The following is a 17,428-nucleotide window of genomic DNA, read 5'->3' on the forward strand; positions in this document are numbered from 1 at the left end:
GATTTACTGGTCAATTCTCCTGGGTCAAACGGATAGATATGGTGCACATCACAAACCTCTGATGTTGACGTAGTAGCTCCTAGGTCAAAGGGAAAACTCGTAAGTCTATCCTGATGACCATAATGCAAATCTGACATCCATAGTGTCACTGAATGTAACCATCACTCATGGTCGGAATGTGGAATAGTCATGGTGCAAAAGAATCATCATGTAGGCCAAGACAAAGGTGTGTGATAGGTGCATCTGAGTGTCATTCCACATAATCATCCACCATACATCTCAAGTGGCATAGAATGCACCATACATCTCAAGTGGCTAGAATGCACCCAAAGATGAATATCCCAACTCCAAAGAATATAGGATCATGTAGACACCCATGGGAGCCAAATGAACTCATCTCGAGGTTGGTCTCATGTAAGATCAAATGGGAACCCATGCCATCATCATCCCACATAGCTCCACTCGAAAAGTCGAAGGCATGATCCTCTGCATCTATATGTGCATAAAGTGTAATCCGACCCATGAATTGTATCCTCATGTGCAAGACCCTCTATTTGTGTATGATAATCCAAGATATCAATATAATCATCAGCATCATCATAATCATCACACTAAAAAATGAAGAGGTATCCTCACATGAAAGATAAATGTTATCATGACCTAAATCATCATATATGGCATCCCCAAGGCCTCCACCAAGGTCATCCTCATAAACATGGTCTATCTCCATCAATGATGCCCCTATGTGACCTACATCCCATGATATCTCCAACAATGTTATCATGACCTAAATCATCATATATGGCATCCCCAAGGCCTCCAAGGTCATCCTCATAAACATGGTCTATCTCCATCAATGATGCCCCTATGTGACCTACATCCCATGATATCTCCAACAATATAGAATATAAGGAGATGTCTAGATCAAATACAAATCTCTCAAGATCTATGCCATATGATCTACTACGGATATGATCATCATCCATCAAACCAGTGACCATGTCATCCTCACAATCTCTAAAATCATCATCATTATCATGGTTTGTGTCCATCAATGGAATCCATGTATAACCTATATCCCAAGATAGGTCAATCTCTCTATTCACTTGATCTAGGAAAATGCCCAAATCAAATACAAAGCTCTCTAGATCCATATGCATAATACTACCTCTCCTACAAGATCTAACTTGAGAAAAATCATCACTACTCACATGCACTATGCCTGAGTACTACTCAAATACATGAACTCTAACCACACGAACATTGCCACAGGAATGCTATGAATACTAGAATTAGTGATCGTATTAGCGATATCTCCACACATAGAAATCCTAGAAGCATAGCCTAATACATCTAACACTAGGAACTCAGGTCTATGCTCATAGGTGTCTCTGTCACTCGTATGCAGAGTATCACTATTCTCAAGTGCGCTAATGGATACACCTATCCCAAATGTGCTAATGGATGTGTCACTAATCAAATGCACACTATCCTCTAGAATGTCATCACGATCAACTAGAGTATCCTCATGATCCGAAGATGATAGGCATAGAAGTGTCACTGCTTGGTATGCTTGCTACCATCTGTGCCCCTCGAGATCATGCCCACGTGATCTAACTCACACACATCACTATCGCATACATCATCATCATGTGCATATGTGTTAGTGGCATCATGTGCACGTATATCACAATGATTATGTGCATATCTGTGCAATACATCAATATCATCATGTGTGTGTGTGTGTGTGTGTATATAATACATCAGCATCCTCATCATCCCCATCATAATACAATGAATGAGTTAGCCTAAGTAAATGAGAATCAATGAGATGATGGCTAGTCGATGTCGAGGTGAGTCGTCTAAAATATAAAGGCCCATGCAAACACCATTGTGATAGCGGTGAAAGTGTAAGAAAACTGGAAACACATCCTCCAAGGATCTGATACTATCATGACAAGATTCCATGAATGCTCCCCATGATCATCATCACCCATATAATCATCTATAGTTGCATCACAAACATCATCATCATCCTCGGTGGAATGATATGGATCAAACCCATACCTGCACACATACCACTCCTCCCATAAGTATTGGTATGTGCAAAGGGTCCCAAATCAACCAATGAAATCCAAGTGTGCACCATAGCTCCTCGTCTGATCCCATACAAAGGGAAGTAAATATGCATGCATGTACATAGCTCTGCACTCATTAAAATAGCATGATAATGATGCCTTCTCATCCGAGCTAAATATCTGATCATCATGATATACAAATAGCTCTCCTGCATGGCATACATACACAATGCTGCACCTCGGCGCCATATAAACATCCAAAATTTCCAAAGTATGAGGCATCTGTGAAAAAACACGTATAAGGGCCTAAGGTGTGTACATGAACCCACAAAATCCCCCAAATGTGTGACACAAGCCCAACAATGTGCTAATGCATGAGATCAAGGTTATAAAAGCACAAATAAATCACGATGAGCTCAATAGTAATGTGTGCATGTGAGCAATCACTAGGGAAACTTAAAGCGTGTGAATAACACTCACAATGCATGTGAACTACCCACACATAGCATGTGACCAGTGTGAAAGAACTCCCAAAAGTAATGTGTATGAGAACCTCAAATGTGTGAGCGACCCTCCAAACTATGAACAAGCTCTACAAGGTGCAAAATAGCCGAGTGCCCAATCAGAAGTGGACAAAAGGAAGGATGTGAGCAATGTGGAGTATGGAATGGATGGGTGAAAGGATAAAGAAAGAAAACTTTAGTGGGTGTGAAAGGCCTAGACAAGGTGTGGATGGGCGTAAGACATAGAAGTGAATAGGGTGTGGATCAACCCTAAGTTTAAACACACATTTCTTTTGCGCTGAGCCTCAAAGAGGCGATGAAAAAACGAGTAAAGACCTGTAGATCTCTCGCGCGCTAAGTCTTAGAGAGGCGACGAAAGTGTTGCCCCATCATCAGAAAAAAAAAAACTTGTAAGACCTTGTAGATCTCTGCACGATCTGGTGCTTGCTACTTGCAGTTGTTGTGTTTCGTAAAACGCTGCAGGTGATCACAGTACTAGCCAAGGTTGATCACCCACGCTCGCCTCACTTTGTCGTTAGACCAGACCATCACCTAACGAGAGATGGCGGGGCTGGTGCAGTTGTGTTTGGTGAAACGCTGTTGGTCACAAAAATAGCCTAACGAGAGCTGGCGGCTCTTTGTTATTGTCTGATCAAACCCTCTCTCTATGTTGTTTATCTGACGTTTTGTTGAGGGTAGCAACAAGAAAGAGCGCTGCGCTGCTGACTGGAGCTAGTCATGGTGAAGCTGATAAAACAAAACGTGCCGCTGATCTACGCTGCTGCAACTTCTTGTCGTCTGTTCGGCACTTCAGAATTAGTGCATTGCTTGATTGTGTAAGAAATTTCAGTGTCTTAACTCTCCGGGGAGGATTCCTGGGTAGAGTAGGGCCACTGTATGCTTGTTATTCTGGCTATGCTAGTTTGTTTACTACGTCGGTGAAGAGAGAACGTTGAACCAATAAGATGAGCATGAACTCTAATACACGATGATTTCTCCTCATGCTGGTGGCTGACCAATGGTGAGGCTAACAACCCAAGTGAAAAAAAAACTTGTGATTGTCTTTGATGTAGCTGCTACAAATGATGTTGAGCTTGTATATCAACTATGTTGTGTCCTGCAAGAGCTAAGGCACTGCCAATGCAAGAAAGGCTACAACTTACTGAGATTGATGATTAATCACTTGGATTAATACCAATCTTTGTTGTGCTACTCATCCTTTAGTCGAAGAACTATCAAGATATTCCAAATGAAACAATGTGTTTACAATATCACAATGATGCATAATCTTCCTCTGTTTTGTTGTCCTTGCGTTATTATGTTCAAACTCCTTGCAGCCTATTTGATTCAATTGTAAGGGCCTTATGGTGTATGGGGCACACTAGCTCATACTAATGGACTGGGTTCAATTCCCAGCAAGTCCATACTTGCAAACACAATTGTTAGCAAGCTAAGTTTCTGAATTTATGCATTTGAAATGGTTAAACTTGCACACTTTTGCATCAATTATTCATTAACAGGCTTTCGACATAAATATGATGCCTTGTTCTATTATATGCCCTATAATAGAACAGCATACTAAACATTTTCTTGATGAAAAATGTACTAAAATGCCGTAATCCACAATGTGTGCTTGAAACATTGTTTTCTCAACACTTTTCTTGCTGTCTTAACTTGCAGTATATCAAGATCACACTAATCGGTGTAAATTTGTCCTACTCTAATAGATTTATAATCTTTGTCCAACTTCTTTGCAAGAAAGTGATAAAATTAGAAAGATTTGATCAAGAATCACTTATTGTTGTTTTGCATCAAGATTTGATTTCAGCACAATAAACTTTACATAATTTGTAAACTGCTCTATTTTGCACCGTAGATTCTAGAATAAAACAGTACTTGCACTATAATCTTCAATTCTGCACTGATCTTGAAACAAATCTTCACTGTACTTCAACTCTCTGCACTTGAATCTGCAGAGTTACTATATTATGTAACTGTATTCTGCACACTTTTTGAAATTGCACCAAGATTTCGCACACTTTCTTGAAACTACATCGAATTTTGCATAACAACCTTCTTCTTGCAATATTCCTTTAAGAACTCAATGATTTAGTAATCTAAGATTTTAATCTTGAAAAATAAGGGCTTTAAGGATTAATCTTTAAAAAAGTATGTTCCCTAAGCAAGATAATGTAAGATATCACTCAATATTGGTTTTGCTGAAATTTAAGTAAACTCTAATTCCCAAAATCAAGAAAATTTCCAAGAAATCAAGATCAAAAAGTTCAAGAACTTTAAGAAATCAAGGAGTAAAGTGGATTAGGGTTTTGAACATAGCGATTAATACAAATTCAAAAATGATTAACATAAATTTTATTGCTAAACTTCTCAAATTAAGAAATTAGTAAATCTAAAAACTGTATAAAAATCAATTCCGAAAATGATTAACACTAATCATAATCAAGAAAATGCATTCTAAAAAACTAAATTAATAATAATCTAAAAATGATTATCACTAATCATAATTTAAAAATACATTCTAAAAACTAAATTAAGAACTATCCGAAAAAGATTAATCTCCTAATAAAAGCATCAAGATCTAAGCCAAGAGCTCTAATACCAATGCAATGAAGGAGACCTAAGGATTGCACTCATTAGCATGGAGTGAGCATGGAGTACACACATGGGGCTACACTTATTAGCATGGAGTATGTCCCACTCATCATAGGGAGTAACACCTAAACATGGAAGGACTACCGTGAATCAACCATGGAAACTTAGACATAAGCTCCAAGAAGACAAGATGTCATATCATCATAAAAGGGTAAAAGGTATCAAAAGGTACAATACTCTAGGGCTAGTGCCTTTTATAGTCACAAGGTCCCCATATTCCCTACAAAACATATGTTCAAATGCCCCTAAGCCCCATGTGCCTAGGCCCATCCCCCATATGTATGTGCTCACTAAAATTCCTTCATTACAAAAGGCCTTCTTGAGAAGGACATGTGAAATCTAAGGAGCATCAAAAGGCGACATGTGAAATCTAAGGAGCATCAAAAGGCTAGACTTATGTGGAAAGAAAAAGAGAAAAGAACAACATGTAGGTGATGCATCAAGCCAAGGAAGAAAAGAGGGCATCAAGGATCAAGTTGCTCATTCAAGTGCTTTATTTCCTTGCTATATGAGAGAAAAGCCATGGTCATACTTTCAACAAAATGTTGAGGAGTTAATGTTTCTTAATGTATCAAATGTTCCTTTGTATCAATCATGTGCTGCCTACACTTCTACATATGGAGCAAAGTTTTTGTAGACGCTTACCATAATGTGAAAGCATGTGAGATGCAATATGAAGACCTTATGATCAAGTTGAAGGGAGCATGCCTAAGAATGAGTATTCATGTAGCATGGCAATTTTGTAGTTAATCAAGAGTGGGGTTGAACCTATAGTGAAAAGAAGAAGCTTTGGTGTGCATGCCTAGTCAGTGTTGCAAGCTTTGGTGTGCATGCCTAGTCAGTGTTGCAAGCACGGTGGATTGTGAGAGGAGTTTTTCAAGGATAAACTGGATCAAATGTAAAGAGTGGCATCACTTAAACTTGGAAGTATTGAATATGCTTATGTTCCTTTCTTATAATGGCTCTAAAAATCCAACTGAGGTGGATTGGCATTCCATCTATCTTTTGTTGGATGACTTGAAGAGCCATTGTAATCTTGAGGTCATTCATGACTACTAAGAAACTAAATGTGGGTTTACTTTTTTGGTACTCTATCTTATCGTCAAAAGAGTTTGAATATACATTTTAGAGATTAAGCTACTTTTTCCTACTATATCTTACCTTCATAAGGATCTTGAAGACATATTTTGCATGCATATAGCTTTATCTCTAATCACCATATTGAATACTGCCCACAACATCAAAATGGGTGGAGTAAAAAAAGAAGCCGCTCACCATGGTCCCTGCACATATGGTGTTGTGGCTCAGAGCTAGCAGGGGAATCTAGCATGTAGATAGCAACTCTAAGAGTGAACACTAAATTTTTGAACAGTGAACACCCTTGCTACCATGGCCCGCCCCTTCAAACCACACTTAATGCTCTAGTGCTACCGCCACACCACTGAACACCTTGTGACCCTTTCTTCCTAGTACCACCCCTTTAACTACGCTTGCTCAACTACATTGCCTACCCCTATTATCACCACGCTTATCGTATGGGTGTTCACAGTCATCACTACAATGTTTGCACGCGTGCCTACTCTCTATACCACAACCTCGAGCTAAGGCTTCAGAGGGCATCACTGCCCTCTAAACCTTTGTAAGGAGGCCAAGCAACAACTCTAACCATGTTAACCACATATGGTTAACACATCTCTACGACAGCTATGTCTGCACACTTATGTAATGGGCATCCACACTATATTGTAAATCCCGTCATTTGATGAAAGGACAGACAAGAGGATCTGTGTTAGTTGGCCAAACCATAGACAAAACCGTAGACAAAAGCCTTGTAACTATGTTTTGGGCACCTCGGGTCACTTACTCCTGGGGGCGACCCAGTGGAAAAAGGTTAGAACTATAAAAGCCAATTTCTCTTGTTTGTACTTCCTTCTCCCATTTGTGCAATAGAAGTCGAGTGTTCTCTCTCTCTCTCTCTCTCTCTCTCTCTCTCTCTCTCTCTCTCTCTCTCTCTCTCTCTCTCACACACACACACACACACACACACATACACACAACTCTAATCTAGCATGTGTGGTGTGCTTAGGGTTAGGATTTAGGAGTGATTAGTGCTAATCACTTATTCTCTCTTGCTTCCCTCTTGCTTCTTCTCTCCCTCTTGCTTGAGTGATTAGGCTATCATCACAATCGTCTTCCATGGAGATCCCACACAATCTTCATGAGAGAGACTACACCACCCATTGGATTAGCAACCGCCTCAATGTGACAAATGAGTGCGGGAGGATAGCGGTGACGAGCAGCTACAATGGAGCTCTTGAGCATAGCTCAAGCTCGGCAGATCGGTAACTTCCCACACTATGTTAGGGTGAGCTTAACATATTTTGTGCCACTGCCAGAGGGGGTGAGCTTAACATCTTTAGTGCCGTTATCGGGGAGCGCCAATCCGCTACTTGTGGAAGCCTTTCTTGATTCGAATCCAACGGAGTCTCCATAGCCTGGTGCCAAGTAAGTAACTATGGCATTTGGTTTTTGGTTTGTTTGATTTACTTTTTTGATTTATTTTGTTGTTTTTGTTTTCATTTATGCATAGCCTGTGGTTGGGAGTAGGATTAGCAAGTGTTTGAGTTAAAAAACTAGAAATTTGAGTGATAGAGCTCAAAGAAGAGGGTTTTTACTTAAACATAGAGCGTTTTTTGCTAATTTTTAGCTTTCAAACATGTTTTTTGTTAGATTAGTGTACATAGGTAGCTTAGGAATGTAAATAGAACCCTAATCAATCAAAAAATCTAAAAAAATAAATAATCTTTTAATTTTCACTAATCTATTGGTTAGTGTGATTAGTGAGATTAAAGAGAGCTAAAAACCAAAAAAATTGAGCCTAATTGCTTGCAATTTGCAATTGGACTAATTGGAGTGGCATTAGTGTTCTAAACACTTGCCTTTACCTAAATCCATGCCTAGACCACTCCTATTAGGTCACAATTAGTGAGAGTTAGCACTAATTAGGTCTCATTTGCCTAATTTTTCTCTTTTTAAGTGGGTTAATTAGAGACTTTATTAGCAAGATTAATTGGGGAGGATCACAGCATTGGATTAGCCTTAACATTGCTAATTCACCTATCAAATCCCCATCTCTAAACTTCTCACCATTAGGGAGAAATTAGAGATCAAAGAAGAGGATTAAAGGGTGATTAACATTGAAATTAGGAAAGATTAATTTTTAGTTAAGTTAGAGTGCCTCTAGATTAGTTGAAAACCACTAATGTAGAGTTACCCCTAACTTTAGTCTCTTCCCACTTACTTTGCATTAATGAGGGAATCATAGTTGTCCCTCACTCAACAATCACCCAATCCCAATTCAAAAACGCGCAGCGTACGGACATACAAACATAACTGACACCCAAAAAAAAAATCCTTAAAAAAACCTTAAGCCAGGGCCATTCGCTCATAAGCATACGAGTGTATCTTCCCGAAAAAAAAATCTTTGAATTTTTTTTTTAACCACAGTTGTTCACACCTAAGCCACAACCATTCACTCCTAAAGCCACGGCCGTTCGCTCATACGCATACGAGTGTACCTTCACGAAAAAAAAAATCTTTTGGAAAAAAAAACTTAGCCACAATCGTTCACACCTAAGCCACGAGACCGTTCACTCCTAAAGCCACAACCGTTCGCTCATAAAGCATACAGGCGTGTCTTCTCGGGAAAAAAATCTTTGGAAAAAAAAACTTAGCCAGGGCTACTCACCCTAAGCCATGGCCATTCACTCCTAAAGCCACAGGTGTTCTCGCATTAGAGTATGGGCGTACCTTCCTGGAAAAAAAAATCTTTTGGAAAAAACCTTATCCATGACCATTCACACCTAAGCGTCGTTTGCTCATAAGCGTACGGGTGTACTTTCCCGGAAAAAAACCAAAAAACAAAAAAAAATTAAAAAAAATCTTTTTTTTAAAAAAAACTTAGCCAACAGTCGTTCACACCTAAGCCAAGGCCATTCACTCCTAAAGCCATGACCGTTTGCTCATAAGCGTAGGGATGTACTTTCCTGAAAAAAAATCTTTAAAAAAAAAACTTAGCCAACGGCTGTTCACACCTAAGCCACGATCGTTCACTCCTAAAGCCACAGTCCTTCGCTCATAAGCATATGAGCGTACTTTCTCAAAAAAAAATCTTTAAAAAAAACTTAGCTATGGGCCATCCATACCTAAGCCATGTCCATTCACTCCTAAAGTCATGGCCGTTCGCTCATAAGTGTACGAGCGTACCTTCAAAAAAAATCTCAGTTTTTTTTTTCAAAATTTTCAAATCTTTAGAGGTGCTTAATGTCTACCTCACCGACTCACTAGGGTCATTTTTACACACACGAAACACCTAAAAGATCTTTTTTCACCTTAAGGATGCGTTCACACGATGCAAGGAAATAGAGAGCTAACAACTTTATTTCGGATCCACACACGCACCGTTGAAGCCTTTTTAAGCCTCAACGTACACCATGGACACCTTTCGATCATGGTTGCATTCCCTAAGAGCTCCAATTCCGTTAGGTGGCACCCCAGCCATTGTACATTCACATGTAGCTGCCATGCCACACATGTTTGGCCATGGGCAAAAGGATTTATAACGAGTCCTCATCTAGTGGTTCACCTCCGTACATGCACCCTGATGTGGATAGATGCCCCGAGCACACACATGTACCTCCTCCTATAACCACGGCTCTATTCTCACCCTCCACCTACGTACCACCTCCCCTTGATCCCCAAATTGACATTGCGAGCTTAGTACAAGCTCTAGGAAGGGGAGTGGCACAACAAATGCAACACAAACATCACATATACAACCTATGTGGGCAAAAATTTTCAAACTTATGCCGAAATTCTATGGAGTTGGAGATCCCATATGCCACCTCGAGGTCTTTAACCAAATTTGTCAGGCATTTGAAATTTTCGATGATGCAACAAAGGTCCATCTCTTTTGACTCAGCCTGGAAGGCAAAGCGGTGCAATAGTTTCACTCCTTGGACCCTCAGCACAAAGGCACTTTCAAAGCAGTGAGAGAGGCCTTCAATCTTGGATTTGCACCCTACGGACCCAAATGGAGTCCCGTAATCCGATTGTTCCAGTTGGAACAAAAAACCAAAGGGAACCTTGTGTGACTACATCGCACACATTAAGTATCTCGATTCATGTTGCTAAGAAAGGGAAAATTTGAGTGATAAGCACTTAATGGACCATTTCCTCTTGGCCTTGCATAATTCAAAGCTTCACAACCACATGTTGGTAAAGGACTCCTCCACGTTTGATCAAGCCTGCAAATGGGCGATCTTTCTCGATGACAACATGCGAGAGAACCATTCTACGTAATTAGCCACCGAGCTAATGACAACCCAAATCTCATTTGTAACATTACTCTCATCACCTCCTGGGCACCATTATGCATTACTGGTGGTACCACCTGTTGAGAGATGTAATCATGGTGTTGTGTGTATGTGGGAAAGCACCCTAGAGGTGCAAGATATTGTGGCAAGATAAGAATGCCACATGTAATATTGTATGGTGTGTGAGTGTTGACCAAAAGAAGTGGAAAAGGGAGCGCCACATGGATGATGATATATAAAGTGGGATAAGGATAGAGAGCCTATATCATTGTATGGTTCATTTGAGATATGCAATAGAATAGAACTTGTGTTGAGTGTGCAATCTCTCTCTCTCATTTATGGAGTTCTTAGTGTGGTTTAATCCACCTTAATTATGTTGCTTAATCTATGTCTATCACCACTATGATCAATCCCATTTTTGGATTGTTAACATGGTATCGGAGCTTGGGTGGGCTCTTGGTCATGGTGGTGAATACTTATGTATAGTTTCTTGGTTATGTATTCTTTGATTAAGCTTTATTTTCAGTTTATTATGAAAAAAATTAGCACTCATTGTCATTAGTATTGCATTTGGAGAGAGATTATGCCCATGGAGATTTGGAGTTTATGATCCTACCCAAAGAACCCAAAGAAGCTGAAATTGGAGATTTCAGCATTATGAAGGCTATTAAGTCTTCATCGTCGTCAAGGAGAAGCTGCCAAGAAAAGATATGCTGCTAATTATGTCTCAAGAAGGTTGGTTTTGTGAAGTTTTTTCCTCATTCATTTTTTGGTTTGAGCATGGAAGAATGCTCAATGTAAAGAAGGGTTGCTAATTTATGGGATGAGAGAATCCCATGGCTCTTGCAAGTTAGCAAAGAGCATGTGTGGAGTGAAAGGCTTGTCCAAGCAAGGGGCAAGTATTGTGGGCAAGGAAAGGAGCCCATGAATGTGCACATCAAATGGAGGGATGTGCTGATTTGCTCATGATGAAAGATGAGAAATGTTCGGTGGAAGCAAGATGAAGCTTTCACAAGGTATATCACCTTTGGTTTCAAGAGAAACCATGTTGAAAAGCACCCTTGAAGGTTTACCATGCTAAGAGGAAGGCATGCAAGGTGGAGAGCTCAGTGTGGAGCTCATGAAAGCCATGAAGATGGCTGAGACCCATGACAAGGAAGTCATGGAGTGGAAGCTCATTTGGGAGTTTTGGAGCCACAATTGTGGTTATTGGAATATCAATATGGAGTTTTATTGCAGAGAGCAAGTTGACTTCAGAGTTTGAGCGATGCAAGGCTATGGAATACTCGGCTATGGAATACTCCGAGCAGCCAGCAGTGCTAAATTACTTGAAGATTTTGGCTATGGTAATGATCTGCAGCACAACAGCAGAGAAAGCAAGGACAAAGCAAACTTCAGTAGAATGTTGAAGATGGTCGCCATTGAACCTGCAACAAAGCATCGCAGTAGTAGTCCCAGAATAGTCAAAAGAGCCAATCGGCCTCAAGCTCAAGGCACCAGTATAGCGAACTACTACGATGGAAGGAGAAACAGTCAATTGTCAGCACGTAAGCAGAAGAGACACTAGCGAGCACCAGAAAAAAAAGGAAGTGATAAGGTCTCTCATTATTTTATTTTATGGTCATTACTTAAAACCCTAAGAGATAAGGGTTTGTATTTTGCAATGTGAAGGGACCCAATTTAAGCCCCCGTTCACATGCCAAGGTCTAACCACATAAATTAGCATTCCCACATGGATTTGGCATGGAATGGCCATGTAAGCCACACATTGTATTTTGTTTCTATCTCTCTCCTGTGCCCTAAAATAGCGGCAATTATTGACTTATGTGGAAAAGTCATGGACCACTTGTATTTTGTGGGTACCCTGCACTTGCAACGGCATAAAAAGGATTGTATTTGTTTTCACCCATGATTATGCGATGGGTAACCATACCTGAGCCTGCGTGCTCAAAACAAGATGTGTATTCACCCATGGTATGAGGGTAACCTACCCGAGCTCACTGAGAAGCTCAAAATGGTTGTCGTGATGTGTGCATGAGCGATGCACGTGAAGGTGCATGCGCATGAGTTGGTTCCCACTCGAACTTCTATGTTCAAATCGGACTCAGTGGTTCCGCTCTGTGAGCGAGTCGGCTCAAAAAGGACTTGGTGTCTAAGATGGTAGACACGCGCACACATGTTTGGTTGATGGACACTCCAATGTATCATTGAGGGGAAGTGTTGAGAGGTAGCGATTGCGTTTGTACAATGCTACATTGATATGGGTGATGGTGGATGATGGGTGAGTTGTGGAACACCTCGATTAAGAGGGGGTGTTGAGAGATGTAATCGTGGTGTTGTGTGTATGTGGGAAAGCACCCTAGAGGTGCAAGATATTGTGGCAAGATAAGAATGCCACATGTAATATTGTATGGTGTGTGAGTGTTGACCAAAAGAAGTGGAAAAGGGAGTGCCACATGGATGATGATGTGTAAAGTGGGATAACGCTAGAGAGCCTATATCATTGTATGGTTCATTTGAGATATGCAATAGAATAGAACTTGTGTTGAGTGTGCCATCTCTCTCTCACTTATGGAGTTCTTAGTGTGGTTTAATCCACCTTAATTATGTTGCTTAATCTATGTCTATCACCATGATCAATCCCATTTTTGGATTGTTAACACCACCCCCAACTAACCACTCACACATATTGCCACCATGACCTTCTACAATGCCCATCTTTCCATTCCAACCGTTGCCTCTCAAGGCAAACCCCATTGATCAAGATCCAAACCTAGTCCATTGCTAAGCCCATGGAGCCCTTGCACTCCGGCACCCCTGAGGCACCCATAACACATCATATTCCTTTGCATGTGCCTCACATGGACCCTAAATTGATTGTGCACACCATAGGTGCACTTGTAGGGAAACAACCTCTTCAGTGTTTCCTCTGCCAGAGACTCTATAAAGTGGTTGAATGTCCTTCAAAAGAAAAGCTTGCCAGTGACACCACAATGTCACAGCTATGGAATCGACCATTATTTCAAGGATTTCCCTTTGCAACAATCAGTTTCAATCCACGATCAAAGGCATGCCATCCCTCAATGTGTTGAGCGTTCCAACATGGGAAGATATCCACTGTCCCATTAAATGTAATCACACAATTACATGCCAAACTCAAGAAGGCCAATAAACCAAAGCAATCCAACACCTTAACTACCAAATGTGCCACATCAAAAAAGAAACAACACTCTAAGCACATTGGCCAAGATGAAGATCGGGTTACCATCAGAAGTGACTCAACAAAGACCACATCCTCCTCCTCCGAGAGTGATGATCGTGCCGAAATGCCACTCCCCCAAGCAGCCCCACAAAAAATAACCAAACGACAAAAGCGACTAGCCTGCATATCCCAATCCCATCCGAGAAGCAACGTCTTTAGAAGGCCCAAGAATTGGTATAGCACTATCGGGCTTAACTCAAGAACCACTCATTTTTATGACCTTTGAACCAATACCCAAGTACGCGTAATCCCCCATATTTACTCGATGTCTAAACTTTTGCACCATGTCAGGTAACAACCCCAGCTTATCCTCAAGGATGAGGAAGATCTGTTTGCCAACATGACGTTAACAAAGGAAGATCTTACCCCATCGGTGCCTCCTAATCCTCCATTTCCTATTCCATAGGCGGCCAAAACCAAATCCCACATTCACATCAAGCAACTCGATGTGGATAGTGACACGGAGTCCAACAAAGACTCATCAGGTGCCCACACAAAATTTGCTGAGGTATTTTACCCTCCTATGCCACCCAATTCTCAACCTCAACCCTTGCAAAATAAGGACCAAATTAAAATTCCATATACCATTTTAGGTCCACCATATGAACCAGGCCCTGCACATGAGGAAGCTCCTCATCAACGCGACCTTGTCGGCCTCTCAGCTTTTCTTTCTTTCCAAATCCAAATGCCCATTGGAACCTTGTTAAAAGGAAATCCAAATTTATGGAATGATCTTAGGGATTGGATGGAACAAAAACAATAGGTTTCCATAGAGGAGAGAGATAACTCAGATTCCTTAGATGAATCTGAGCGCCATCATCCTCAACTACTCCATGAGCATAACCCACAACCCAAAAGCGCACCGACAATTTGAGTAAACATGTTGGGCGACTACTTTAAAGGTGGTGACACAAACGCAACCCTTCCCATTTCCTACGAGATGGACATGCGGTTAGACATCCTGGATGGGGGTGCTCACGTAAGCATCCTCACAAGAACGTGCTGGAAAAAATGGGAACAACCACCCCTTGATCCCACACCCAATTGAAGGGTACGGCTTGCGGATGGGACATGTGCATAACCCCTCGGCCTAGCGAAGGACCTCAAGATTAGAGTCAATGACATGACCGTCAAAGTCATATTTGTAGTCCATGGACTTTCGTCTCACGACGACTATGAAGACCCTTCATGAGACAGACACGAGACAGACACAACTGGTCCATGAATGGGACACAAATCATGTCTACCTCTACAAAGGGGATCAAACGCTCAAAGTGAATTTACATACCTGGCTACTGGCAGACACGTCCATCATCAAAGGTCCCTTCGCTAAACACTCTGTGTGACCATAGCTAGTCTCTTTGTTTGTGAAGCTTGTCATCATCAAACCCTTGATGATGTGTGAGAGCCATACACAGTCTCTTCTATCAATTATGACGAAGCCATCCATGACTCGATGAAAATCCTAGATACACTTGATGCACTCCTAGATCGCTAACTCAAAACTCAATTTGTGGTCCCAATTGGCCAGTACCTTCATGACTTACCAAGCCTTTACCTTGCTTAACACCCTGAGTGTTAGCGCAGCTCCCCAACATGAAACGGCAACCCTCCGGGTATGGTTAGATTTCCCCTTTGGTAGAAATATGCAAAGAAAGTGTGCCTTGCTGTCTCTCCCACAGCTAGGGAAACATGGGTCTCCCTAGGCAACAAACCATCTCTTCACAGTGCCCATTGCCAAAATTCAACTGCCTAGTGGAAACGTATACAAAGTCTTGGATCTTTTACACAAACTGTACATACTGTCTCTAACACATTGGCTTGTAAGTTTTATGTGGTTCCCACATGTGAGACCAAAGAAACAGTCATCCTTGGAGGGAGCTGGGTAAAGAACGCCACATGTATAATCAGCTCAGCTAACAACATAGCTACCCTCGAGCTTCCCAAGGGCAAGGTAATAACGATCATCCTCTAGGACGGTGAGTGTACCACATTTGATCCTCTGCCAGCACCAACTTCTTCCACAAAGGGTACCCTCTCACCCCCAAAAATTGGTAAGCCTTCCACCACCCCCGAACTACCACCAGATCTAAAACCATCAGGAATATGGATTGGCCTCCTGACTAAGAATGGTCTATAATGGTAGCAAGCCCACATATATCCTATGTTCCACACCAATCTCGTATTCTTGGAGGTGTGGGAAGCTCTTGCAAAATCCACCCTTACACAAAAAACACTTACATTCAAATTTCACATAAAATGCGTCTAATGACTGTCGGGTATTTCATTTCTAAAATATCTATAAAAAATAACCAGTTAGAGTGAAGATTTCATGTCATAGATGCAAGAGCACTCCAAGGCCGGATTATAATTGGAAAAGAGTGGATTCATGCCACTCACTACCAAATCAATTAGCGAGAAGAAACGGCCACCATGGACGTCCAACGGCAAAAAAGCCATAGTCCTCTTGTGTCCCCAAGAGGAAATCATCTACACAGCCTCACCCTCGACTACCCTCCACATTCAAGTCCCATCCTCATCAGCAACAGTCTCACTCATTTTACCACACCTTGTGCCTCCCCAAAGCCAGTCGAAGGGGCACTGTCAACACCATCCAACACAATCAAGCCTCATTCGTCGTCGACAATCACCCTCAACTCTACATCCTCAACCACCCCCACCACAAGCATCCTACTCTCTTCATGACGATGCCTAAGAATCTTCTTGCAGCTCAAGGATTCTACGATGGTGGCTACACAAAAATTTGGATCCCAAAATGGCTATCTCAAAAATACAAGAGAAAACAACCAACCAAGCCAACAGCCAACAGCCACCAACCCTAAGCCAAAGCTTCATCGTTGGCTCGCCCCCAACTACCTACTATGAGCACAAGGCTACTATGAAGGCAACACTCGTCTCTAGCTATCCAAGAACATTGCCTATGCTCATCCACCACCACAACTACCCAAGGAGCTGTGACAAAAGGCCCAATGCCCAAAGGTTAGGCAAGCCAAGCACAACGAAGCCAACAACGACGGGTGCCTATCAACACATGCTCAAAGCTCAAGGCTTCCATAAAGGCAACACACACTTGTGGCTCTCAAAGCCACAATCCAAATCTTGTCCTCAACATTGACAACCTCCTCATTGTTTGAATCCTCGTCGACAAAAAACCAAGAAGCTTCGTCAACCCCACATGCCCCCATCACTCGAAAACGATGGGTGCCCAAACATCTCTTAGAAGCCAAAGGCTTCAATGAGGGCAAATCCCTCATTTGGATCCCATGGAATAACCCTCAACAGTTGGCCCAAAGCACACCAACCAAGCCACTACCTGTCCAATCGACGCAAATGGTTTAGCAACCCAACAAGGAAGCAAGTCCCCTCTTCATCAACTACATCCTCTGGACTTTCCCACACACTAATCCTGGGCACTCAAAATCTTAATTCACCTAGTCATTTCAACCACAAGAGCCTCGTCCATGACACTCCACTCCGCCCCTCGACTTTAGCATAGCCCAAGGGGAAAAGTCACAA

Source organism: Cibotium barometz, chromosome 15 (genome assembly GCF_041138505.1).
Source record: "Cibotium barometz isolate CiBa-2024 chromosome 15, ASM4113850v1, whole genome shotgun sequence".
Classification (NCBI taxonomy): domain Eukaryota; kingdom Viridiplantae; phylum Streptophyta; class Polypodiopsida; order Cyatheales; family Cibotiaceae; genus Cibotium; species Cibotium barometz.